This window comes from Siphateles boraxobius, unplaced genomic scaffold (genome assembly GCF_051911475.1).
Source record: "Siphateles boraxobius isolate OS27281-9 unplaced genomic scaffold, OSU_SipBor_1 6, whole genome shotgun sequence".
NCBI lineage: Eukaryota > Metazoa > Chordata > Actinopteri > Cypriniformes > Leuciscidae > Siphateles > Siphateles boraxobius.
This window is the reverse complement of record NW_027509186.1, coordinates 6,820,238-6,845,000: the sequence shown is the minus strand read 5'-3', so window position 1 is coordinate 6,845,000 and position 24,763 is coordinate 6,820,238. Positions and strand designations below refer to the sequence as shown.

Here is a 24,763-nt window from a genome sequence, read left to right as displayed (position 1 = left end):
ACTTTTGAAAAAACTCAAACTCTTTCATGCTCTCTGAAGAATCTCAGAGACTTTTAAAGGCTTTCTGAAGAAGCTCAGTGAGTCTTTTTTTTAAACTAAGAAGAACTTTTGAAAAAACTCAAACTCTTTCATGCTCTCTGAAGAATCTCAGAGACTTTTAAAGGCTTTCTGAAGAAGCTCAGGGACTCTTTTTTTTTTTTAAATCAAAAAAGCTTACAGCACCTGGTATTCCCAGGCGGTCTCCCATCCAAGTACTAACCAGGCCCGACCCTGCTTAGCTTCCGAGATCAGACGAGATCGGGCGTGACCAAGGTGGTATGGCCGTAAGCAAAAACTGCTGCCAAAATTGGGCAATTTAAAAGGTTAGACCATTAATGAAGAAAACTAAGAAGAACTTTTGAAAAAACTCAAACTCTTTCATGCTCTCTGAAGAATCTCAGAGACTTTTAAAGGCTTTCTGAAGAAGCTCAGTGAGTCTTTTTTTTTAAACTAAGAACTTTTGAAAAAACTCAAACTCTTTCATGCTCTCTGAAGAATCTCAGAGACTTTTAAAGGCTTTCTGCAGAAGCTCAGGGACTCTTTTTTTTTAAACTAAGAAGAACTTTTGAAAAAACTCAAACTCTTTCATGCTCTCTGAAGAATCTCAGAGACTTTTAAAGGCTTTCTGAAGAAGCTCAGGGACTCTTTTTTTTTTTTAAATCAAAAAAGCTTACAGCACCTGGTATTCCCAGGCGGTCTCCCATCCAAGTACTAACCAGGCCCGACCCTGCTTAGCTTCCGAGATCAGACGAGATCGGGCGTGACCAAGGTGGTATGGCCGTAAGCGAAAACTGCTGCCAAAATTGGGCTATTTAAAAGGTTAGACCATTAATGAAGAAAACTAAGAAGAACTTTTGAAAAAACTCAAACTCTTTCATGCTCTCTGAAGAATCTCAGAGACTTTTAAAGGCTTTCTGAAGAAGCTCAGTGAGTCTTTTTTTTTAAACTAAGAACTTTTGAAAAAACTCAAACTCTTTCATGCTCTCTGAAGAATCTCAGAGACTTTTAAAGGCTTTCTGCAGAAGCTCAGTGAGTCTTTTTTTTTAAACTAAGAAGAACTTTTGAAAAAACTCAAACTCTTTCATGGTCTCTGAAGAATCTCAGAGACTTTTAAAGGCTTTCTGAAGAAGCTCAGGGACTCTTTTTTTTTTTAAATAAAAAGAGCTTACAGCACCTGGTATTCCCAGGCGGTCTCCCATCCAAGTACTAACCAGGCCCGACCCTGCTTAGCTTCCGAGATCAGACGAGATCGGGCGTGACCAAGGTGGTATGGCCGTAAGCGAAAACTGCTGCCAAAATTGGGCAATTTAAAAGGTTAGACCATTAATGAAGAAAACTAAGAAGAACTTTTGAAAAAACTCAAACTCTTTCATACTCTCTGTAGAATCTCAGAGACTTTTAAAGGCTTTCTGAAGAAGCTCAGTGAGTCTTTTTTTTAAACTAAGAAGAACTTTTGAAAAAACTCAAACTCTTTCATGCTCTCTGAAGAATCTCAGAGACTTTTAAAGGCTTTCTGCAGAAGCTCAGTGAGTCTTTTTTTTTAAACTAAGAGGAACTTTTGAAAAAACTCAAACTCTTTCATGCTCTCTGAAGAATCTCAGAGACTTTTAAAGGCTTTCTGAAGAAGCTCAGGGACTCTTTTTTTTTTAAATCAAAAAAGCTTACAGCACCTGGTATTCCCAGGCGGTATCCCATCCAAGTACTAACCAGGCCCGACCATGCTTAGCTTCCGAGATCAGACGAGATCGGGCGTGACCAAGGTGGTATGGCCGTAAGCGAAAACTGCTGCCAAAATTGGGCAATTTAAAAGGTTAGACCATTAATGAAGAAAACTAAGAAGAACTTTTGAAAAAACTCAAACTCTTTCATGCTCTCTGAAGAATCTCAGAGACTTTTAAAGGCTTTCTGAAGAAGCTCAGTGAGTCTTTTTTTTAAACTAAGAACTTTTGAAAAAACTCAAACTCTTTCATGCTCTCTGAAGAATCTCAGAGACTTTTAAAGGCTTTCTGCAGAAGCTCAGTGAGTCTTTTTTTTTAAACTAAGAAGAACTTTTGAAAAAACTCAAACTCTTTCATGCTCTCTGAAGAATCTCAGAGACTTTTAAAGGCTTTCTGAAGAAGCTCAGGGACTCTTTTTTTTTTTTTAAATCAAAAAAGCTTACAGCACCTGGTATTCCCAGGCGGTCTCCCATCCAAGTACTAACCAGGCCCGACCCTGCTTAGCTTCCGAGATCAGACGAGATCGGGCGTGACCAAGGTGGTATGGCCGTAAGCGAAAACTGCTGCCAAAATTGGGCTATTTAAAAGGTTAGACCATTAATGAAGAAAACTAAGAAGAACTTTTGAAAAAACTCAAACTCTTTCATACTCTCTGTAGAATCTCAGAGACTTTTAAAGGCTTTCTGAAGAAGCTCAGTGAGTCTTTTTTTTAAACTAAGAAGAACTTTTGAAAAAACTCAAACTCTTTCATGCTCTCTGAAGAATCTCAGAGACTTTTAAAGGCTTTCTGCAGAAGCTCAGTGAGTCTTTTTTTTAAAACTAAGAGGAACTTTTGAAAAAACTCAAACTCTTTCATGCTCTCTGAAGAATCTCAGAGACTTTTAAAGGCTTTCTGAAGAAGCTCAGGAACTCTTTTTTTTTTTTAAATCAAAAAAGCTTACAGCACCTGGTATTCCCAGGCGGTCTCCCATCCAAGTACTAACCAGGCCCGACCCTGCTTAGCTTCCGAGATCAGACAAGATCGGGCGTGACCAAGGTGGTGTGGCCGTAAGCGAAAACTGCTGCCAAAATTGGGCCATTTAAAAGGTTAGACCATTAATGAAGAAAACTAAGAAGAACTTTTGAAAAAACTCAAACTCTTTCATGCTCTCTGAAGAATCTCAGAGACTTTTAAAGGCTTTCTGAAGAAGCTCAGTGAGTCTTTTTTTTAAACTAAGAAGAACTTTTGAAAAAACTCAAACTCTTTCATGCTCTCTGAAGAATCTCAGAGACTTTTAAAGGCTTTCTGAAGAAGCTCAGGGACTCTTTTTTTTTTTCTTTTTTTTTTTTAAATCAAAAGAGCTTACAGCACCTGGTATTCCCAGGCGGTCTCCCATCCAAGTACTAACCAGGCCCGACCCTGCTTAGCTTCCGAGATCAGACGAGATCGGGCGTGACCAAGGTGGTATGGCCGTAAGCGAAAACTGCTGCCAAAATTGGGCAATTTAAAAGGTTAGACCATTAATGAAGAAAACTAAGAAGAACTTTTGAAAAAACTCAAACTCTTTCATGCTCTCTGAAGAATCTCAGAGACTTTTAAAGGCTTTCTGAAGAAGCTCAGTGAGTCTTTTTTTTAAACTAAGAAGAACTTTTGAAAAAACTCAAACTCTTTCATGCTCTCTGAAGAATCTCAGAGACTTTTAAAGGCTTTCTGAAGAAGCTCAGGGACTCTTTTTTTAAACTAAGAAGAACTTTTGAAAAAACTCAAACTCTTTCATGCTCTCTGAAGAATCTCAGAGACTTTTAAAGGCTTTCTGAAGAAGCTCAGTGAGTCTTTTTTTTAAAGTAAGAAGAACTTTTGAAAAAACTCAAACTCTTTCATGCTCTCTGAAGAATCTCAGAGACTTTTAAAGGCTTTCTGAAGAAGCTCAGGGACTCTTTTTTTTTTTTTTAAATCAAAAAAGCTTACAGCACCTGGTATTCCCAGGCGGTCTCCCATCCAAGTACTAACCAGGCCCGACCCTGCTTAGCTTTCGGGATCAGACGAGATCGGGCGTGACCAAGGTGGTATGGCCGTAAGCGAAAACTGCTGCCAAAATTGGGCTATTTAAAAGGTTAGACCATTAATGAAGAAAACTAAGAAGAACTTTTGAAAAAACTCAAACTCTTTCATACTCTCTGTAGAATCTCAGAGACTTTTAAAGGCTTTCTGAAGAAGCTCAGTGAGTCTTTTTTTTAAACTAAGAAGAACTTTTGAAAAAACTGAAACTCTTTCATGCTCTCTGAAGAATCTCAGAGACTTTTAAAGGCTTTCTGCAGAAGCTCAGTGAGTCTTTTTTTTTAAACTAAGAGGAACTTTTGAAAAACCTCAAACTCTTTCATGCTCTTTGAAGAATCTCAGAGACTTTTAAAGGCTTTCTGAAGAAGCTCAGGGACTCTTTTTTTTTTTTAAATCAAAAAAGCTTACAGCACCTGGTATTTCCAGGCGGTCTCCCATCCAAGTACTAACCAGGCCCGACCCTGCTTAGCTTCCGAGATCAGACGAGATCGGGCGTGACCAAGGTGGTATGGCCGTAAGCGAAAACTGCTGCCAAAATTGGGCCATTTAAAAGGTTAGACCATTAATGAAGAAAACTAAGAAGAACTTTTGAAAAAACTCAAACTCTTTCATGCTCTCTGAAGAATCTCAGAGACTTTTAAAGGCTTTCTGAAGAAGCTCAGTGAGTCTTTTTTTAAACTAAGAAGAACTTTTGAAAAAACTCAAACTCTTTCATGCTCTCTGAAGAATCTCAGAGACTTTTAAAGGCTTTCTGAAGAAGCTCAGGGACTCTTTTTTTTTTTCTTTTTTTTTTTTTAAATCAAAAGAGCTTACAGCACCTGGTATTCCCAGGCGGTCTCCCATCCAAGTACTAACCAGGCCCGACCCTGCTTAGCTTCCGAGATCAGACGAGATCGGGCGTGACCAAGGTGGTATGGCCGTAAGCGAAAACTGCTGCCAAAATTGGGCAATTTAAAAGGTTAGACCATTAATGAAGAAAACTAAGAAGAACTTTTGAAAAAACTCAAACTCTTTCATGCTCTCTGAAGAATCTCAGAGACTTTTAAAGGCTTTCTGAAGAAGCTCAGTGAGTCTTTTTTTTAAACTAAGAAGAACTTTTGAAAAAACTCAAACTCTTTCATGCTCTCTGAAGAATCTCAGAGACTTTTAAAGGCTTTCTGCAGAAGCTCAGTGAGTCTTTTTTTTAAACTAAGAAGAAGTTTTGAAAAAACTCAAACTCTTTCATGCTCTCTGAAGAATCTCAGAGACTTTTAAAGGCTTTCTGAAGAAGCTCAGGGACTCTTTTTTTTTTTAAATCAAAAAAGCTTACAGCACCTGGTATTCCCAGGCGGTCTCCCATCCAAGTACTAACCAGCCCCAACCCTGCTTAGCTTCCGAGATCAGACGAGATCGGGCGTGACCAAGGTGGTATGGCCGTAAGCGAAAACTGCTGCCAAAATTGGGCTATTTAAAAGGTTAGACCATTAATGAAGAAAACTAAGAAGAACTTTTGAAAAAACTCAAACTCTTTCAACCTCTCTGAAGAATCTCAGAGACTTTTAAAGGCTTTCTGAAGAAGCTCAGTGAGTCTTTTTTTTAAACTAAGAAGAACTTTTGAAAAAACTCAAACTCTTTCATGCTCTCTGAAGAATCTCAGAGACTTTTAAAGGCTTTCTGAAGAAGCTCAGGGACTCTTTTTTTAAACTAAGAAGAACTTTTGAAAAAACTCAAACTCTTTCATGCTCTCTGAAGAATCTCAGATACTTTTAAAGGCTTTCTGAAGAAGCTCAGTGAGTCTTTTTTTTAAAGTAAGAAGAACTTTTGAAAAAACTCAAACTCTTTCATGCTCTCTGAAGAATCTCAGAGACTTTTAAAGGCTTTCTGAAGAAGCTCAGGGACTCTTTTTTTTTTTTTTAAATCAAAAAAGCTTACAGCACCTGGTATTCCCAGGCGGTCTCCCATCCAAGTACTAACCAGGCCCGACCCTGCTTAGCTTCCGGGATCAGACGAGATCGGGCGTGACCAAGGTGGTATGGCCCTAAGCGAAAACTGCTGCCAAAATTGGGCTATTTAAAAGGTTAGACCATTAATGAAGAAAACTAAGAAGAACTTTTGAAAAAACTCAAACTCTTTCATACTCTCTGTAGAATCTCAGAGACTTTTAAAGGCTTTCTGAAGAAGCTCAGTGAGTCTTTTTTTTAAACTAAGAAGAACTTTTGAAAAAACTGAAACTCTTTCATGCTCTCTGAAGAATCTCAGAGACTTTTAAAGGCTTTCTGCAGAAGCTCAGTGAGTCTTTTTTTTTAAACTAAGAGGAACTTTTGAAAAACCTCAAACTCTTTCATGCTCTTTGAAGAATCTCAGAGACTTTTAAAGGCTTTCTGAAGAAGCTCAGGGACTCTTTTTTTTTTTAAATCAAAAAAGCTTACAGCACCTGGTATTTCCAGGCGGTCTCCCATCCAAGTACTAACCAGGCCCGACCCTGCTTAGCTTCCGAGATCAGACGAGATCGGGCGTGACCAAGGTGGTATGGCCGTAAGCGAAAACTGCTGCCAAAATTGGGCCATTTAAAAGGTTAGACCATTAATGAAGAAAACTAAGAAGAACTTTTGAAAAAACTCAAACTCTTTCATGCTCTCTGAAGAATCTCAGAGACTTTTAAAGGCTTTCTGAAGAAGCTCAGTGAGTCTTTTTTTTAAACTAAGAAGAACTTTTGAAAAAACTCAAACTCTTTCATGCTCTCTGAAGAATCTCAGAGACTTTTAAAGGCTTTCTGAAGAAGCTCAGGGACTCTTTTTTTTTTTTAAATCAAAAAAGCTTACAGCACCTGGTATTCCCAGGCGGTCTCCCATCCAAGTACTAACCAGGCCCGACCCTGCTTAGCTTCCGAGATCAGACGAGATCGGGCGTGACCAAGGTGGTATGGCCGTAAGCGAAAACTGCTGCCAAAATTGGGCAATTTAAAAGGTTAGACCATTAATGAAGAAAACTAAGAAGAACTTTTGAAAAAACTCAAACTCTTTCATGCTCTCTGAAGAATCTCAGAGACTTTTAAAGGCTTTCTGAAGAAGCTCAGTGAGTCTTTTTTTTTAAACTAAGAACTTTTGAAAAAACTCAAACTCTTTCATGCTCTCTGAAGAATCTCAGAGACTTTTAAAGGCTTTCTGCAGAAGCTCAGTGAGTCTTTTTTTTAAACTAAGAAGAACTTTTGAAAAAACTCAAACTCTTTCATGCTCTCTGAAGAATCTCAGAGACTTTTAAAGGCTTTCTGAAGAAGCTCAGGGACTCTTTTTTTTTTTAAATCAAAAAAGCTTACAGCACCTGGTATTCCCAGGCGGTCTCCCATCCAAGTACTAACCAGGCCCGACCCTGCTTAGCTTCCGAGATCAGACGAGATCGGGCGTGACCAAGGTGGTATGGCCGTAAGCGAAAACTGCTGCCAAAATTGGGCTATTTAAAAGGTTAGACCATTAATGAAGAAAACTAAGAAGAACTTTTGAAAAAACTCAAACTCTTTCAACCTCTCTGAAGAATCTCAGAGACTTTTAAAGGCTTTCTTAAGAAGCTCAGTGAGTCTTTTTTTTAAACTAAGAAGAACTTTTGAAAAAACTGAAACTCTTTCATGCTCTCTGAAGAATCTCAGAGACTTTTAAAGGCTTTCTGCAGAAGCTCAGTGAGTCTTTTTTTTTAACTAAGAGGAACTTTTGAAAAAACTCAAACTCTTTCATGCTCTCTGAAGAATCTCAGAGACTTTTAAAGGCTTTCTGAAGAAGCTCAGGGACTCTTTTTTTTTTTTTTTAAATCAAAAAAGCTTACAGCACCTGGTATTCCCAGGCGGTCTCCCATCCAAGTACTAACCAGGCCCGACCCTGCTTAGCTTCCGAGATCAGACAAGATCGGGCGTGACCAAGGTGGTATGGCCGTAAGCGAAAACTGCTGCCAAAATTGGGTTATTTAAAAGGTTAGACCATTAATGAAGAAAACTAAGAAGAACTTTTGAAAAAACTCAAACTCTTTCATACTCTCTGTAGAATCTCAGAGACTTTTAAAGGCTTTCTTAAGAAGCTCAGTGAGTCTTTTTTTTAAACTAAGAAGAACTTTTGAAAAAACTGAAACTCTTTCATGCTCTCTGAAGAATCTCAGAGACTTTTAAAGGCTTTCTGCAGAAGCTCAGGGACTCTTTTTTTTTTTAAATCAAAAAAGCTTACAGCACCTGGTATTCCCAGGCGGTATCCCATCCAAGTACTAACCAGGCCCGACCATGCTTAGCTTCCGAGATCAGACGAGATCAGGCGTGACCAAGGTGGTATGGCCGTAAGCGAAAACTGCTGCCAAAATTGGGCAATTTAAAAGGTTAGACCATTAATGAAGAAAACTAAGAAGAACTTTTGAAAAAACTCAAACTCTTTCATGCTCTCTGAAGAATCTCAGAGACTTTTAAAGGCTTTCTGAAGAAGCTCAGTGAGTCTTTTTTTTAAACTAAGAACTTTTGAAAAAACTCAAACTCTTTCATGCTCTCTGAAGAATCTCAGAGACTTTTAAAGGCTTTCTGCAGAAGCTCAGTGAGTCTTTTTTTTTAAACTAAGAAGAACTTTTGAAAAAACTCAAACTCTTTCATGCTCTCTGAAGAATCTCAGAGACTTTTAAAGGCTTTCTGAAGAAGCTCAGGGACTCTTTTTTTTTTTTTAAATCAAAAAAGCTTACAGCACCTGGTATTCCCAGGCGGTCTCCCATCCAAGTACTAACCAGGCCCGACCCTGCTTAGCTTCCGAGATCAGACGAGATCGGGCGTGACCAAGGTGGTATGGCCGTAAGCGAAAACTGCTGCCAAAATTGGGCTATTTAAAAGGTTAGACCATTAATGAAGAAAACTAAGAAGAACTTTTGAAAAAACTCAAACTCTTTCATACTCTCTATAGAATCTCAGAGACTTTTAAAGGCTTTCTGAAGAAGCTCAGTGAGTCTTTTTTTTAAACTAAGAAGAACTTTTGAAAAAACTGAAACTCTTTCATGCTCTCTGAAGAATCTCAGAGACTTTTAAAGGCTTTCTGCAGAAGCTCAGTGAGTCTTTTTTTTAAAACTAAGAGGAACTTTTGAAAAAACTCAAACTCTTTCATGCTCTCTGAAGAATCTCAGAGACCCTTAAAGGCTTTCTGAAGAAGCTCAGGGACTCTTTTTTTTTTTTAAATCAAAAAAGCTTACAGCACCTGGTATTCCCAGGCGGTCTCCCATCCAAGTACTAACCAGGCCCGACCCTGCTTAGCTTCCGAGATCAGACAAGATCGGGCGTGACTTTTTTTTTTTTTTTTTTTTTTTTTATTAAATTTTTTATCATTGCTTTACATAAAACACATCATTATATATTTATACATTTCCATCTTGTTCAATACTTTGGCAAGTAAAAGTGTTTTTGTTTAAAAACACACATGACATCCTTGTTAAAAATTCCATAAAATTCCCCCATTTTGCTCTCCATTTTAAAATAATTGTACAATATTTCCACATAATCATCTACCATCGGTTTAAAAAGCCCCCATAGATCTAAAACAACATCTCTGTTTTTTGCTATGTTCCTTCTTTTCCATATTGCTTTCTTCGCCAGTAGTAAGCACAAATTCACAAGCTTCTTATTTACATTTTTTTCTGCCATTCCCAACATAAAACATGTATCCCATTCAGCAACCACTTCTTTTCCTCTTAATTCTTTTATAAAATCTTTCAGTTCATTAAAAAAAAAATTAAGCTTTTCACAATATAAAAACAAGTGTAAAATCCCTTCATCTTCCTTCTTACATACTTTACATTGTGCATTACTTTCTTTTTTCATTATACACAATCTCATTTCAGTATATATCACATTTTGTCTAATAAAATAATCCAAACATTCCAAACCTACATCTAACCAACTCCATGCTCTGTTTTTCCAGACATCTTTTTCTTCAATTCCATTCAAATTCCTTAACCAAACCTCATTAGCCCCTGGTTTTTTAAAAACTCTGTTTCTAAAAAACTCATAAAACATTTTCACAGTTCCCATATTAAAATCCACCTTCTTGTCTTTACATTTTAGATACACCGTCATTTTGTTTTCTTTTCCATCATTATTGTTGACCTCCTCTAACCATTGACCTGGGATTGCTTTTTTAACATCTTCATATTGTTTTTTTAAACTGATCACATAATAGTCTTCCTTTTCCTCCTCCATCGCATCCTTTATCACTTGTAGTGGTAAAAATCCCTCCTTCCACTCCCATAAAATATCCCTCACTTTTACAATGCCTGCTTGCATCCATTTCTTAAAATAGATATCACGCTCATTTATCTTTATTTTGTCATTTAAAAACAAAGGTTGATTTAAAATCATTTCCCTCCCTTCTGGATTAAAATCCACCTCTGTCAAAAAAAGCCTCCAAGCATTTAAAACCTCTTTATAGAATTGTGGAATTCCCTCCATCATCCCAGCTTTTATCTTCATCCATAAAGTGTTTTCCCCCAGGTTAAAATTCCCACATTTATTTAAATAAAATACCATCAATTCCTTCCAATCAGCTCTATTATTATCATCCAAGTACTTCTTTACCACTTTTACCCTCATGCTTTTCATTTTCAGTTCCACATCCACCAGTCCCATCCCTCCCTCCTCCGGTTTTCCTATGAGCGTATAATACGCTACCCTTGAAGGCTTTTTATCCCATAAATATTCTAAAACAATCGTTTTTATTCTCTTAAAGCCCAGTTTGGTAATGACATTACTTGCAATTTATACCACATCTTTGATAACATTAAACTGTTTACAGTTAAAATTTTCCCTTTCAAACTTAAAAATCTATTTCTCCAAAAAATCAATCTTCTTTCCATTTCGCCCAATGTCTCTTCCCACATATTATCAATAGCTTCCTTCTCATTTTTTGCCACAATTGCCCCTAAAATCTTCATCTCTTGTACTTCCTTAAATTTAAAAACATCTGTTAAACTCTCTGTCCTTCCAAACTTCATATATATTGTTTTTTCCTCATTTATTTTTGCCCCTGAGCCTTCGCAATAACATTTTATTTTTCTCATCACTTCTTTTATGCTTTCCCTATTTTCCACCACAACTGTCGTATCATCTGCATATTGAAAAATTGGAGTTAATTCTTTTCTTCCTTCAAATTGTATCCCTTTTATCTCTTTGTCTCTATTTATTAAAAGCCCTAAAGGTTCTGCCACCAAAGAATATAACTGTGCGGACAGTGGACATCCTTGTCTGATTGATCTTAAAACTTTAAAAGGTTGCGTTAAAAAACCATTACATTTTACTTTTGTTAAAATATCACTGTATAAAACTGAAATCCATTTGATAAAATTCTCTCCAAACCCAAATTGTTTTAAAATTCCCATTAAAAACCCTCGTTCCACTCTGTCAAAAGCCTTCTCAAAGTCCATACTTATTACATATGCGCTCTTTCCTTTTTCTTTTATATATCCCACTATATCTCTTATACTGCTTGTGATATCCGCAATGTCCCTCCCCTTAACTCCGTAAGCCTGGTTAGTTTCAATTATATCCGGCATTATCTCTTTTAATCTGTTTGCTAAAACTTTGGCTAAAATTTTTAAATCTGTGTTTAACATTGTGATAGGCCTATAATTCTTCAATTCCGTTTTGTCTCCTTTTCTCTTATAAATGATTTTCATTAATCCCAGTCCCATTCTTGGGTGTACTCTTTCTTTTTTTAAAATTTCTCCATAGATTTCTTTTAAAATTATGCTCATTTTTTCCTTAAAAATCTTATAAAACTCATTTCCAATTCCATCTATTCCTGGGCTTTTCTTTACTCCTAACTGATTTATGGCCTGTATAATTTCTTCTGTTGTTATTTCTCTTTCACAAACCCCCTTATCTGTCTCACTGACTTTTTTTGTTATCTGTTTAATTAAAAAATTCCTTTTTTCTTCATCTCCTCCTTCTGATTTAAAAAGTTCTTCATAAAACTGGCTTATTTCTTTTAAAATCCCTTCTGTGTTTAAAACCGCTTGTCCTTCTTTATTCTTAATTTCCTTAATTATTTCTGCCCTCCCCTTGCTTTTCTCAAGATTAAAAAAGAATTTGTTACATTTCTCCCCTTGCACCGTACATTTTGCTTTACTTCTTAACATCGCCCCCTTGTATTTCTTCTCTTCTATTTTCTTCAATTTGTCCTCCACTTCAAGTACTCTTTGCACGTTTACTTCATTTTTGTTTAACTCTTTTCTTACCGTTTCTCTTATTTCTTCCTCCTCTGTTCTTTTCACCTTTTGTAACAACTTACAGTAGTTTATTGTGTATTTCTTAATTTCATATTTCATGTTTTCCCACCATTGTCTTTTATCTTCTATGTACATCAAGTCTTTTTTTCCTTCATCTAAAATGTTTTCTATCCCTTTTTTAAAATGCTCTTCCTTTAAGACATCAGTGTTTAAAATCCAAACCCCTGGTCCCTTCCTTTCTCTTTTAAAATCTAGTCTCATTAATACCATTTTGTGATCACTTAAAGTGGTTTCTTTATAAAAAATCCCATCAATAAAATGTTCTAAATTCCTGGTGTTTAAAAAGTAATCTATTCTGGTTTGACACATAAAATTCCCCACCAGCTGCCTTCTTGTAAATTCCTTCTTTTTTTCATTCCTCTCCCTCCACACGTCCATCATATTTTTTCCTCCCATCAATAACTTTAACTCTTTTCTACCCACATCCGACTTAAAAATCATTCCATTCACCATGTCCATTTTACTAAAAACAGTGTTAAAATCTCCCCCAATTATTACCTTCTTCCATTCTTTCATTACTCTAGATATATCATTAAAATACATTTTCTTTTCCATTTGGTCATTTGGAGCATGTACGTTTATCAAAATAAAATCTTCTTCTTCTATCTTAATTTCTACAGCCATGCATTTCCCTTTTATGTCCTTATATATCAATTTTGCCTTAATACCTCTGTCTTTTCTTATTAACACTGCCACTCCACCTCCTTTCCCTTCTTTATTATTAAAAAATAATTCCCCTTCCCATTTTCTTTTAAAATCCTCCATTGCATTATCTTTCCAGTTTGTCTCTTGCAATAAAATTATATCCTCTTCTTTGCACATTTCCTTCACTTTTTCAAATTTCACACAGTTCATTAACCCTCTTGCATTAAAAGTCACAATACTCAGCACAATAAAATAAAAGATAAAAAAATTAAAAATCCCCATTCTTTCAGTTCATTTCCTCTCCTTCCTTTACATTTTCTCCACAGTCCTGTTTCTCATCACTTTTTTCAAAAGAAACTTTTTTCCTTGCTTTATCTAAATTTGGAATTACCTTACTTGTCCTTCTTCTTTTACTTGTTATTCCCTTTGTACCACCGTCGTCCATGTTTTCACTTCCTTTGTCCCTTTTTTCTTTCTCCGTGACTTGATCTTGCTCCTCTATCTTTTCCAGTTCAGTTTGCAAAGTCCCAGTTACTTCCATTCGTTCCTCCGTTTCCTCATTGTCTATCGTTAGTCCACTCCGTTCCGTTATGCCCTCAACATCCGCGCTTACAATCTCCTCTCTTGGCGTTCCTTCCATGCCCTCGCGTTGCTTCTCTTCTCTGTCTGCCTCATGCATCTGCCCGCTCATCAGTTCTTCCTCCTGTTGTTGGTCTCCGTCGTCGCACTCACACCTGCTCAACACAAGCTTGCAGCCCAGGCACCTCTCCGCTTTGCAGTCCCTCGCGAAGTGGCCCTTTTCCTCGCATTTAAAGCATTTGAATTCCGGACAGTCCTTCATCATATGTTCAGTGCTCATACACAACCTGCAGGTTCTCATCTGCTGGCTATGTATCACTCTGAAATACTGAGGACCCTCTTCCGTTTCCACTTTCATGCTGTAGGGCAAAGAATGCACTTCTTTCGGGAAGCGTACTCTCATGTACCTGGTTCCATCCTCTATGCTGGTGCCTGTGTACAATCTTCTTTTAATCTGTGAAATGGGAGTTACCCCCCATCCTTCCAGCTTTTGCAGGATTACGTCATCCTCCAGATAAGCAGGCAGATGCATGAAAGAGACAACCAAGTCCTTATTATTCAATTTTTTAATTTCACACATCTTTCCTTTTATTATCAGTCCATCATCCAGCTTCTCAATATCTTCCTCTTTCTCAAATCTAATTTCATATTCCTTCATCATTTTTGGTCTTATCGCTAGTATATTCGTCACATCCACCTTCTCCGTCAATGCTTTTATAATATCCTCCGCCTTCCCGTCCTGTACCTCCATCAAATCAATCACAATCGTTGCGTCCTTCGTGTAGTTTCTTCTGTTTCTCTTTTCAGGGTAATCCTTTTCTCGTTGTCCTTTGTCCAGTCCATTTTCCTTTCTCCGACGTGTTTCTCGTGCCAAGTCCTTATCCATAGCCGTTTGTCCGTCCATTTCTCCAAAAAAAAACCTCAATCCCTCCCAATCAGCTAAGCTGTTGGGAGGACAAATACAAAAACTAATACGAAAAACTTAAACAAAAACACTTATTTAACATACACAAAACCGCAAAACAAAACACAAAACTTTTGGGTGAACCTCTTCCACCCCACTGAGACCAAACACTTCCTGGAACGTACCAATCGGGCGTGACCAAGGTGGTGTGGCCGTAAGCGAAAACTGCTGCCAAAATTGGGCCATTTAAAAGGTTAGACCATTAATGAAGAAAACTAAGAAGAACTTTTGAAAAAACTCAAACTCTTTCATGCTCTCTGAAGAATCTCAGAGACGTTTAAAGGCTTTCTGAAGAAGCTCAGTGAGTCTTTTTTTTAAACTAAGAAGAACTTTTGAAAAAACTCAAACTCTTTCATGCTCTCTGAAGAATCTCAGAGACTTTTAAAGGCTTTCTGAAGAAGCTCAGGGACTCTTTTTTTTTTTTTTTTTTTTTTTTTTTAAATCAAAAGAGCTTACAGCACCTGGTATTCCCAGGCGGTCTCCCATCCAAGTACTAACCAGGCCCGACCCTGCTTAGCTTCCGAGATTAGACGAGATCGGGCGTGACCAAGGTGGTATGGCCGTAAGCGAAAACTGCTGCCAAAATTGGGCAATTTAAAAGGTTAGACCATTAATGAAGAAAACTAAGAAGAACTTTTGAAAAAACTCAAACTCTTTCATGCTCTCTGAAGAATCTCAGAGACTTTTAAAGGCTTTCTGAAGAAGCTCAGTGAGTCTTTTTTTTAAACTAAGAAGAACTTTTGAAAAAACTCAAACTCTTTCATGCTCTCTGAAGAATCTCAGAGACTTTTAAAGGCTTTCTGCAGAAGCTCAGTGAGTCTTTTTTTTTAAACTAAGAAGAACTTTTGAAAAAACTCAAACTCTTTCATGCTCTCTGAAGAATCTCAGAGACTTTTAAAGGCTTTCTGAAGAAGCTCAGGGACTCTTTTTTTTTTTTAAATCAAAAAAGCTTACAGCACCTGGTATTCCCAGGAGGTCTCCCATCCAAGTACTAACCAGGCCCGACCCTGCTTAGCTTCCGAGATCAGACGAGATCGGGCGTGACCAAGGTGGTATGGCCGTAAGTGAAAACTGCTGCCAAAATTGGGCTATTTAAAAGGTTAGACCATTAATGAAGAAAACTAAGAAGAACTTTTGAAAAAACTCAAACTCTTTCATGCTCTCTGAAGAATCTCAGAGACTTTTAAAGGCTTTCTGAAGAAGCTCAGGGACTCTTTTTTTAAACTAAGAAGAACTTTTGATAAAACTCAAACTCTTTCATGCTCTCTGAAGAATCTCAGAGACTTTTAAAGGCTTTCTGAAGAAGCTCAGTGAGTCTTTTTTTTAAAGTAAGAAGAACTTTTGAAAAAACTCAAACTCTTTCATGCTCTCTGAAGAATCTCAGAGACTTTTAAAGGCTTTCTGAAGAAGCTCAGGGACTCTTTTTTTTTTTTTTTAAATCAAAAAAGCTTACAGCACCTGGTATTCCCAGGCGGTCTCCCATCCAAGTACTAACCAGGCCCGACCCTGCTTAGCTTCCGAGATCAGACGAGATGGGGCGTGACTTTTTTATTTTTTAATTTTTTTTTTATTAAGAAATTTCAATCAATAAAATACAATAAAAATAAATACAATAAAAAATACATATTTTCTTCTACATACGTCTCTACATCACATATATTTCATTTACATACATTATTTAAAAAACTCCATCACTTCCCGGCAGCTTCCACATTTGGTCTTTAAGGACACAACAAACTTTTGGGGTAAAAATATCATAAAAAGCATCCAACATATTTTCACATTTAAAATAAACATACAATCTTTCAATATACAATTCAGTTTTCCTTTTAAACATAGTCCAAACATCCAACACAATTTTTTCCTTTTTAGCCACAGTTCTTCTCTCCCATATTGCACTTTTCATCAACATTACACACAGATTTATAAAACTTTTGTTTTGACACTTCTTTTCCCAACCAAACATCACAACTCTGTTCCATTCCATTACACTTTCATCCCACTCCTCAGTCAACTCTTTAATTAAGCATTTACATTTCCTTAAAAATTCCTCCAGTTCTTTACAGTATAAAAATATATGTAAAATCCACTCTTCCTTTTCCTGGCACACTTTACACAGAGCGTTTTGCTCAATTCCTATTTTATTTAAAATTGCCTCAGTAAAAATCACTTTATGTCTTATAAAATATTCTAAACATCCCAATTTTGTTTCCACACACTTCCCCCTCATGTTTCTCCATATACACTCTTTTTTTAAATCTTTGAATTTCTGCACCCAGTATTCATTTGCAATTGGCTCTTTAAAAACATCATCTCTAAAAGAACAATAAATCATTTTCACAGTACATTCCTTAAAATCATTCACTTTTCCCCCCAATTTCACATAAATACATTTCTCTTTTGGCTCTCCTTCCATACATTCTATTCTTTTAATCCACTCTTTGGGTATTGCACTTTTAATGATTTCATACTTATTTAAAATTTCTTGTTCACTGTAATCCTCTTTTGCCTCCTCCATTGCATCCACAATAAATTGTGTTGGTAAGAACCCTTCTTTGAATTCATATAAAACGTCTCTCACTCTTGTTATCCCCACTTCCATCCATTTCTTTAAAAACATTTCTTTGTCTTGTTTTAAAATGTTTTTGTTTAAGAACAGAGGTTGATTTAAAATGTTTTCTCTCCCATGTGGATCATACTCGACTTTGGCTAAAAATTTTCCCCAGGCACTCAAAATTTCTCTATAAAACTCTGGTAGTCTTTCCATCATCCAAATTTTCGTTTTCATCCATAAAATTCCATCCCCCATATTAAAATTCCCACATTTGTTTAAAAAATATTTCATGGTCTTTTTCCACTCTGCTTTGCCCTCATCTTGTATGTATTTCTTCACTATTTTAACTCTCAAACTATTTTTTCTCTGTTCCACATCTATTAATCCTAAACCCCCCTTGTCTACTGCCCCTAAAAGTGTGTTAAAAGCTATTCTTGCTGGTTTCCCCTCCCATAAAAAGTCAAGAAAACATTTCTTCAGCCTCTTTTCTGTCCACAATGGCATCTCCGACACATATAAAACATACCATAGCTTAGAAACCATTAAAACATTCAATATTAAAACCTTCCCTTTCAAGTTTAATGTTCTCAATTTCCAAAAATTTAACCTTCTCTCTATTTCTGTTACTAGTTGCTCCCACATTTCATCTCTTACTTTCCTCTCATTTTTCCCCATTAAAATTCCTAAAATCCTTATTTCTTCCACTTCCTTGAAATTAAAACAATCCCTTAAAATCATAGCTTTACCAAATCTCATATACACCGTCTTATCTTCATTTACTTTACTCCCAGATCCTTTACAATATTCTTCTACAACCTTCATAACTTCTTTAACGCTCTCCTTTCCTTTTACTATTATCGTTGTGTCATCGGCATATTGAAAAACCTTCCCTTCAGACTTGTTTTCCTCAATTTCAATTCCAGTTATTTCTTCTTTTTGTTTTATAGCCAATCCCAACGGTTCCGATACAAGTGAATATGTGACCAGTCACGGAAACTAGGGACACAAGTCGGTTCTGGGGCATTTTGAGTTATTCATAGATTCTGAGAGTGTAATATCCAAGCTTTCCAACGATGTGTAACATGTGGAAATCTGATAATATTTGGAGAAGTTGTGGCCATTTTAAAGTAGGCACTTAAAAAAGCTCAAAGAGGAGAAAACGAGCTCTAAAGATTGTGCAGTTCTCACCTGTCTCTGCTGCTGGGGGTGACAATAGGGCTCATTTACATCTCATTTAGATAAGCCATACCCCCTGTAAAGCTCCTCCATGTGCTTTACAGCTTTTTTTACACTTCGAATGAGTGCACTTCTGCCGCACTAGGCGAAAAACAATTGTGCTGCCCCTCTATTTGCAACGTACCAGCAACAACACACAAAGACCAATAATGCCATATAGCCTGCATATAACGCGAAACCAGCAACAACACATAAAGACCAATATGCCATATACATATAACGCAAAACCAGCAACAACACACAAAGACCAATAATGCCATATAGCCTGCATATAACACGAAACCAGCAACAACACATAAAGACCAATATGCCATATACATATAACGCAAAACCAGCAACAACACACAAAGACCAATATGCCATATAGCCTGCATATAACGCAAAACCAGCAACAACACACAAAGGCCAATATGCCATATACATACAGTATAACGCAAAACCAGCAACAACACACAAAGACCAATATGCCATATACATATAACGCAAAACCAGCAACAACAAACAAAGACCAATAAGCCATAGGCCTACATATAGCGCAAATAGTACGCAACGCTCGTGTGCCCAAAATGTCAACAATATTAAAGTTTATGTAGGAGGCAAATGCCTGCTGGCATTTTTCTTTAAGCAGTCATTTCTGCAATTTTCCAAATAATCACATTTCACCTCCTCAAATTACTGTTGCAAATCTCTTTACACCACTTTCTTATGTGCGTATACACACACAAATGAAATGTCCGCAAGCACATTATATCATCAGCAGGTTCAGCATCTTAAATAACGACTAAAGAGCAAATGAAGCTTAACTTACATTTCAGAAACACGCACGGCAGGCCTTCATCACTGCATCCTCTATTTCGATTCTCCGTCACATATGAAACAGCCAGCAACCGCTGTCAGCGAGCCGAGCCGCCGTATTGAAGCACTGAGGGCGAGCGCGCTGCGCCCATACCTCCGGTTCAGTTTCCCGAGCCCACGAAGTGCGGCGAAAACATTTTCGGTGTAACTGCCAGACGGTTCATCTCGTCTGCGACAATCTTTGCGGCATCCATCTTCATTGAATTTTGATATCAGAGAGAGCCGGCCAGAGCACAGCATAATAAGTAGCCATGTGGTTGACTTGGAGGGCGGGGGCAAAAGCGTCGGGTTATTCAGTATGGAAATACACACAGACAATGACACGCCACGCCCCTACTGCATGCTAGAATCTCCGAAAACAAGCCGATTTCAACCTCAAAATGTAAGCTTTTAAATATACCAATACTGCTATCTCAAACATGGAGAGGCTTCTTCGTGATTTCAATTAACAGATTTTCCAAAAAATTGAAAATCACCAATTTTGAAAAAAAACTCTTCTTTCTCATTTTGCTCGAAAGTTGTGCTGCCGACTTGTGTCCCTGGTTTCTGTGACTGGTCACATATAATAACGCTGAAAGTGGACACCCCTGTCTTATTGATCTTGTGATTTTAAAACATTCTGTTAAAAACCCATTACATTTTATTCTTGTTAAAGCACCCTTATATAAAATCTCAATCCATTTAATAAAATCTCCCCCAAAACCAAATTTCTTTAAAACATCAAATAAATACCCGTGTTCAACCCTATCAAAAGCTTTTTCAAAATCTAAACTAATTACGTATCCTTCTTCTTTCTCTTCTTTCAAGTACCATATTGTGTCTCTTATGCTCATTGTCGTGTCCGCTATATCTCTTCCTTTTACTCCGTACGCTTGATTTGTTTTGATTATACTTGGCATTACTTCCTTTAACCTGTTTGCTAAAACTTTCGCTAAAATCTTAAGATCTGTGTTTAGCATTGTGATTGGCCTGTAGTTTTTTAAATCTACTTTTTCTCCTTTCCTTTTATATATCAGTTTTGTTATGCCCATCCCCATTCTTTCATTAACTTCTTCTTTTCCAAAAATTTCTCTAAAAACTTCCTTTAAAATCTTTGTTAAAATCTCTTTAAAACATATATAAAATTCACTTCCTAAACCATCTATTCCTGGACTTTTCTTTTTATTCAGCTGCTGTATTGCTCTTTCTATCTCCTCTTCTCTGACTTCTTGATCACATTCTTTTTTATCTTCCTCGCTAATTTTTGCTTTTATCTGATTCAACAATTCCATTTTTTCGTTTTCTTTTACACCCCTTGTACTAAAAAGCTCTTCATAAAAATTCCTTATTTCTTCTAAAATTTTTTCATTCCCTTCTACAATTTCCCCATTTTTTCCTCTTATCTCTTTAATCGTTTCAGCTTTCCCTTTCTTTTTTTCCAAATCAAAAAAAAACTTGGTGCATTTTTCTCCCTCCACTGTATATTTAGCTTTGCTTCTTAACCTCGCCCCCTCATATTCTTTTTCCTCTATTTCTTTCAGTTTTCCCTCCATTTCCTTTATCTTTTGTATATCTTTATTTTCTTTATTCAATTCCACTTCCAAACTTTCCTTTATTTCTTTTTCTTTGTATCTTTTGCATTTGTGTATTATACTACAATACTTAATCGAGAATTTTTTAATTAAAAACTTTACGTTCTCCCACCATATTCTCTTATCTTCTTCATACATTTCATTTTCCTTTTCTTTTTCTATAATTTCTTTAACCTTTAAAACATAGTCTTCATTTTCTAACATTTTAGTATTTAAAACCCATATCCCTGGCCCTCTTTGCACTTTATTCCAGTCCATTTTAAAAAATAAAAACTTGTGATCGCTCAAACTTGTGTCTTCATACTTAATATTTTCGATAAAATTCTCCACATTCCTCGTACATAAAATAAAGTCAATTCTTGTTTTGCACACAAAGCTCCCTACTATTTGTATCCTTGAAAATTCTTTTTTCCTTTCATTTCTTTCTCTCCACACATCTATCATATTATTTTCTGCCATTAATGCTTTTAATTCTTTTCTCCCTGTATCAGTTTTAAAAACCATTCCTTCTGCCATGTCATGTTTATTAAAAACCGTGTTAAAATCCCCCATCATTATTATTTCCTTATACTTCTTTACAATACTTCTTAAAACATTAAAAAACTCTTTCTTTTCTTTCTCTTCCGTTGGTGCATGTACATTTACTAAAATCAATTCTCTTCCTTCATGTATTGTCTCAACCACCATACATTTTCCCATCGTATCTTTGTATAGAATTTTACTTGCTTTAAAAACATCATCCTTCATTAAAAAAGCCACTCCTCTTCCAAACCTCCCATCTCCATTATTGTATAAAATCCCTCCTTCCCATCTCTTTTTAAAATCATTCATCACATTTTCTCTCCAGTTTGTTTCTTCTAGCACAATAATGTCTTCTGTTTTACATTTTTCTTTTACATTTTCAAATTTCCTTAAGTTCAAAAGTCCTCTCGCATTAAAAGTCACACAACTTAGTACCATTAAAAATAAAAAGAATAAATATCTAAAAACCATTATTCTTAGTCTTTCTCCTCCAGTTCCTTTAACACCTCAAACCTGTTTAAACACTCCATTAGTCCTTTTTTCAACACTTTTTCCCTTGCAGTTTCTATATTTGGCTTTACCTTTAGCAATCTTCTTCGTCCTTGTCCCCTCTCCACTTTTTTCTTCTCGTCCTCCTCCATCCTTATTTCTCCTTCGCTGTCTGTTTCTTTGTCTTGTTCTTTTCCTTTTTGTCCATGATTTGAAGATATGTCCATTGGTGTCAACAGCGTGTCCTCTTCACTTATCTGTTCATCATCCTTTTCATTTCCTCCTTCTCCTTCTTGTCTGTTGTTTGTTCCTTCCTCTGCTTCCTTTGGTTGTGATTCGTCCTCTTCTTGTCTTTCCTCGTTGTTTCCTTCATGCACCTGTCTGTCCACCTGTACTTCCCTTCCTCCTACCTCTCCCTCCATCCAGCATTCACATTTATTTAAAATTTCTTGGCAATCCGGGCACCTGACGGCGTTGCAATCTCGTGCAAAATGGCCCCTTTCCTCACACTTATAGCACTTGAAATCTGGGCAATCTTTCAGTAGATGTCCTGGGCTCATGCACAGCCGACAGGTCTTTACCTGGTGGCTGTGCATCACCCTAAAGTACTGTGGCCCTTCCGCTGTTTCCAGCTTTGTGCTATAAGGGAGTGATGCCACTTCTTTGGGGAACCTCACCTTCACAAACCTGGTGCCGTCTTCTACGTCAGTGCCCGGATAGCACCTTCTTTTGATTTTAGATATGGGGGAAACCCCCCATCCTTCCAATTTGTCCAAAATTTCATTATCCTCCAGGTAGACAGGCAGGTGCATGAATGAAACAACGTAATCTTTATTTTGCAGCTTCTTTACTTCACAGTCCACTCCCTTTATTGTCAATCCATCGATTAAAACGTCGCACATTTCTTCCTGTTCTAGTGTCAGTTCATATTCTTTGCCTTGCCTGGGTCTTACAGCCAACACCTTTCCACTTCCAATTTGTTCCGAAATCGCTTTAATTATATCCTCCGCTCTCACTCCACTCACGTTCTCTGTACTTACGATCACTGTTGCCTCTTTTAAATATTTTCTTTCACCAAATCTTTTCCTTGCTTCTTGATCCTTTCCATTCCCAGTTCTTTGTCGATTCTCTAGTCCAGTGTCGTTTGCCATTCGTGTTCCTCCCGCCAGTCCAGTGTCGTTTGCCATTCGTGTTCCTCCCGCCAGTCCAGTGTCGTTTGCCATTCGTGTTCCTCCTGCCAGTCCATTGTCAATTACCGTGCGTGTTCCTCCAACCAGTCCAGTGTCATTTGCCGTTAATCCGTCCATAATTGCAAAAATAAAATTAAAAACCACCCTCCAGCCAGCAAAAGCTGCTGTTAGGTGGTTTGAAAAGCAAAATAAAGCGAAAAAAACTAACTTAAAGTAACAAACTCGAAAAACAAAACACAAATAGAAAAACAAAAATGGGGGAGAGCCTTCCTCTCCAACTGCAGCCAACTCACTTCCTGGATCGTACCAACTAGATCGGGCGTGACCAAGGTGGTATGGCCGTAAGCGAAAACTGCTGCCAAAATTGGGCTATTTAAAAGGTTAGACCATTAATGAAGAAAACTAAGAAGAACTTTTGAAAAAACTCAAACTCTTTCAACCTCTCTGAAGAATCTCAGAGACTTTTAAAGGCTTTCTGAAGAAGCTCAGTGAGTCTTTTTTTTAAACTAAGAAGAACTTTTGAAAAAACTCAAACTCTTTCATGCTCTCTGAAGAATCTCAGAGACTTTTAAAGGCTTTCTGCAGAAGCTCAGTGAGTCTTTTTTTTAAACTAAGAGGAACTTTTGAAAAAACTCAAACTCTTTCATGCTCTCTGAAGAATCTCAGAGACTTTTAAAGGCTTTCTGAAGAAGCTCAGGGACTCTTTTTTTTTTTTTTTAAATCAAAAAAGCTTACAGCACCTGGTATTCCCAGGCGGTCTCCCATCCAAGTACTAACCAGGCCCGACCCTGCTTAGCTTCCGAGATCAGACGAGATTGGGCGTGACCAAGGTGGTATGGCCGTAAGCGAAAACTGCTGCCAAAATTGGGCCATTTAAAAGATTAGACCATTAGTGAAGAAAACTAAGAAGAACTTTTGAAAAAACTGAAACTGTTTCATACTCTCTGTAGAATCTCAGAGACTTTTAAAGGCTTTCTGAAGAAGCTCAGTGAGTCTTTTTTTTAAACTAAGAAGAACTTTTGAAAAAACTGAAACTCTTTCATGCTCTCTGAAGAATCTCAGAGACTTTTAAAGGCTTTCTGCAGAAGCTCAGTGAGTCTTTTTTTTAAACTAAGAGGAACTTTTGAAAAAACTCAAACTCTTTCAGCCTCTCTGAAGAATCTCAGAGACTTTTAAAGGCTTTCTGAAGAAGCTCAGGGACTCTTTTTTTTTTTTAAATCAAAAAAGCTTACAGCACCTGGTATTCCCAGGCGGTCTCCCATCCAAGTACTAACCAGGCCCGACCCTGCTTAGCTTCCGAGATCAGACGAGATCGGGCGTGACCAAGGTGGTATGGCCGTAAGCAAAAACTGCTGCCAAAATTGGGCAATTTAAAAGGTTAGACCATTAATGAAGAAAACTAAGAAGAACTTTTGAAAAAACTCAAACTCTTTCATGCTCTCTGAAGAATCTCAGAGACTTTTAAAGGCTTTCTGAAGAAGCTCAGTGAGTCTTTTTTTTAAACTAAGAAGAACTTTTGAAAAAACTCAAACTCTTTCATGCTCTCTGAAGAATCTCAGAGACTTTTAAAGGCTTTCTGCAGAAGCTCAGTGAGTCTTTTTTTTTAAACTAAGAAGAACTTTTGAAAAAACTCAAACTCTTTCATGCTCTCTGAAGAATCTCAGAGACTTTTAAAGGCTTTCTGAAGAAGCTCAGGGACTCTTTTTTTTTTTTAAATCAAAAAAGCTTACAGCACCTGGTATTCCCAGGCGGTCTCCCATCCAAGTACTAACCAGGCCCGACCCTGCTTAGCTTCCGAGATCAGACGAGATCGGGCGTGACCAAGGTGGTATGGCCGTAAGTGAAAACTGCTGCCAAAATTGGGCTATTTAAAAGGTTAGACCATTAATGAAGAAAACTAAGAAGAACTTTTGAAAAAACTCAAACTCTTTCATGCTCTCTGAAGAATCTCAGAGACTTTTAAAGGCTTTCTGAAGAAGCTCAGGGACTCTTTTTTTAAACTAAGAAGAACTTTTGAAAAAACTCAAACTCTTTCATGCTCTCTGAAGAATCTCAGAGACTTTTAAAGGCTTTCTGAAGAAGCTCAGTGAGTCTT

The 24,763-nt window shown here is 37.1% G+C and overlaps 23 non-coding genes across 23 annotated transcripts; all 23 read right to left on the bottom strand.

The window, feature by feature from the left end:
* Positions 1-210: 210 nt before the first annotated feature.
* On the bottom strand, positions 211-329 carry LOC143716543 (5S ribosomal RNA). The gene has a single exon (XR_013196010.1). It is a non-coding gene; the product is annotated as a 5S ribosomal RNA (ribosomal RNA).
* Positions 330-706: 377 nt separating this feature from the next.
* LOC143716542 (5S ribosomal RNA) lies at positions 707-825 on the bottom strand. The gene has a single exon (XR_013196009.1). It is a non-coding gene; the product is annotated as a 5S ribosomal RNA (ribosomal RNA).
* Positions 826-1,201: 376 nt separating this feature from the next.
* On the bottom strand, positions 1,202-1,320 carry LOC143716541 (5S ribosomal RNA). Its single transcript, XR_013196008.1, has one exon. It is a non-coding gene; the product is annotated as a 5S ribosomal RNA (ribosomal RNA).
* Positions 1,321-1,697: 377 nt separating this feature from the next.
* Positions 1,698-1,816, bottom strand: LOC143716682 (5S ribosomal RNA). Its single transcript, XR_013196145.1, has one exon. It is a non-coding gene; the product is annotated as a 5S ribosomal RNA (ribosomal RNA).
* A 377-nt stretch (positions 1,817-2,193) lies between these two features.
* On the bottom strand, positions 2,194-2,312 carry LOC143716540 (5S ribosomal RNA). Its single transcript, XR_013196007.1, has one exon. It is a non-coding gene; the product is annotated as a 5S ribosomal RNA (ribosomal RNA).
* Positions 2,313-2,691: 379 nt separating this feature from the next.
* LOC143716748 (5S ribosomal RNA) lies at positions 2,692-2,810 on the bottom strand. Its single transcript, XR_013196209.1, has one exon. It is a non-coding gene; the product is annotated as a 5S ribosomal RNA (ribosomal RNA).
* Positions 2,811-3,096: 286 nt separating this feature from the next.
* LOC143716835 (5S ribosomal RNA) lies at positions 3,097-3,215 on the bottom strand. The gene has a single exon (XR_013196284.1). It is a non-coding gene; the product is annotated as a 5S ribosomal RNA (ribosomal RNA).
* A 483-nt stretch (positions 3,216-3,698) lies between these two features.
* Positions 3,699-3,817, bottom strand: LOC143716760 (5S ribosomal RNA). Its single transcript, XR_013196221.1, has one exon. It is a non-coding gene; the product is annotated as a 5S ribosomal RNA (ribosomal RNA).
* A 379-nt stretch (positions 3,818-4,196) lies between these two features.
* LOC143716697 (5S ribosomal RNA) lies at positions 4,197-4,315 on the bottom strand. The gene has a single exon (XR_013196159.1). It is a non-coding gene; the product is annotated as a 5S ribosomal RNA (ribosomal RNA).
* A 286-nt stretch (positions 4,316-4,601) lies between these two features.
* On the bottom strand, positions 4,602-4,720 carry LOC143716834 (5S ribosomal RNA). The gene has a single exon (XR_013196283.1). It is a non-coding gene; the product is annotated as a 5S ribosomal RNA (ribosomal RNA).
* Positions 4,721-5,097: 377 nt separating this feature from the next.
* On the bottom strand, positions 5,098-5,216 carry LOC143716737 (5S ribosomal RNA). The gene has a single exon (XR_013196199.1). It is a non-coding gene; the product is annotated as a 5S ribosomal RNA (ribosomal RNA).
* A 483-nt stretch (positions 5,217-5,699) lies between these two features.
* LOC143716761 (5S ribosomal RNA) lies at positions 5,700-5,818 on the bottom strand. The gene has a single exon (XR_013196222.1). It is a non-coding gene; the product is annotated as a 5S ribosomal RNA (ribosomal RNA).
* A 378-nt stretch (positions 5,819-6,196) lies between these two features.
* Positions 6,197-6,315, bottom strand: LOC143716695 (5S ribosomal RNA). Its single transcript, XR_013196157.1, has one exon. It is a non-coding gene; the product is annotated as a 5S ribosomal RNA (ribosomal RNA).
* A 274-nt stretch (positions 6,316-6,589) lies between these two features.
* Positions 6,590-6,708, bottom strand: LOC143716833 (5S ribosomal RNA). The gene has a single exon (XR_013196282.1). It is a non-coding gene; the product is annotated as a 5S ribosomal RNA (ribosomal RNA).
* A 375-nt stretch (positions 6,709-7,083) lies between these two features.
* Positions 7,084-7,202, bottom strand: LOC143716832 (5S ribosomal RNA). The gene has a single exon (XR_013196281.1). It is a non-coding gene; the product is annotated as a 5S ribosomal RNA (ribosomal RNA).
* Positions 7,203-7,583: 381 nt separating this feature from the next.
* LOC143716704 (5S ribosomal RNA) lies at positions 7,584-7,702 on the bottom strand. The gene has a single exon (XR_013196166.1). It is a non-coding gene; the product is annotated as a 5S ribosomal RNA (ribosomal RNA).
* A 273-nt stretch (positions 7,703-7,975) lies between these two features.
* LOC143716736 (5S ribosomal RNA) lies at positions 7,976-8,094 on the bottom strand. Its single transcript, XR_013196198.1, has one exon. It is a non-coding gene; the product is annotated as a 5S ribosomal RNA (ribosomal RNA).
* Positions 8,095-8,471: 377 nt separating this feature from the next.
* Positions 8,472-8,590, bottom strand: LOC143716831 (5S ribosomal RNA). Its single transcript, XR_013196280.1, has one exon. It is a non-coding gene; the product is annotated as a 5S ribosomal RNA (ribosomal RNA).
* A 6,110-nt stretch (positions 8,591-14,700) lies between these two features.
* Positions 14,701-14,819, bottom strand: LOC143716722 (5S ribosomal RNA). The gene has a single exon (XR_013196184.1). It is a non-coding gene; the product is annotated as a 5S ribosomal RNA (ribosomal RNA).
* A 379-nt stretch (positions 14,820-15,198) lies between these two features.
* Positions 15,199-15,317, bottom strand: LOC143716658 (5S ribosomal RNA). The gene has a single exon (XR_013196122.1). It is a non-coding gene; the product is annotated as a 5S ribosomal RNA (ribosomal RNA).
* An 8,079-nt stretch (positions 15,318-23,396) lies between these two features.
* LOC143716725 (5S ribosomal RNA) lies at positions 23,397-23,515 on the bottom strand. The gene has a single exon (XR_013196187.1). It is a non-coding gene; the product is annotated as a 5S ribosomal RNA (ribosomal RNA).
* Positions 23,516-23,893: 378 nt separating this feature from the next.
* LOC143716829 (5S ribosomal RNA) lies at positions 23,894-24,012 on the bottom strand. Its single transcript, XR_013196278.1, has one exon. It is a non-coding gene; the product is annotated as a 5S ribosomal RNA (ribosomal RNA).
* A 379-nt stretch (positions 24,013-24,391) lies between these two features.
* LOC143716673 (5S ribosomal RNA) lies at positions 24,392-24,510 on the bottom strand. Its single transcript, XR_013196137.1, has one exon. It is a non-coding gene; the product is annotated as a 5S ribosomal RNA (ribosomal RNA).
* Positions 24,511-24,763: the final 253 nt, after the last annotated feature.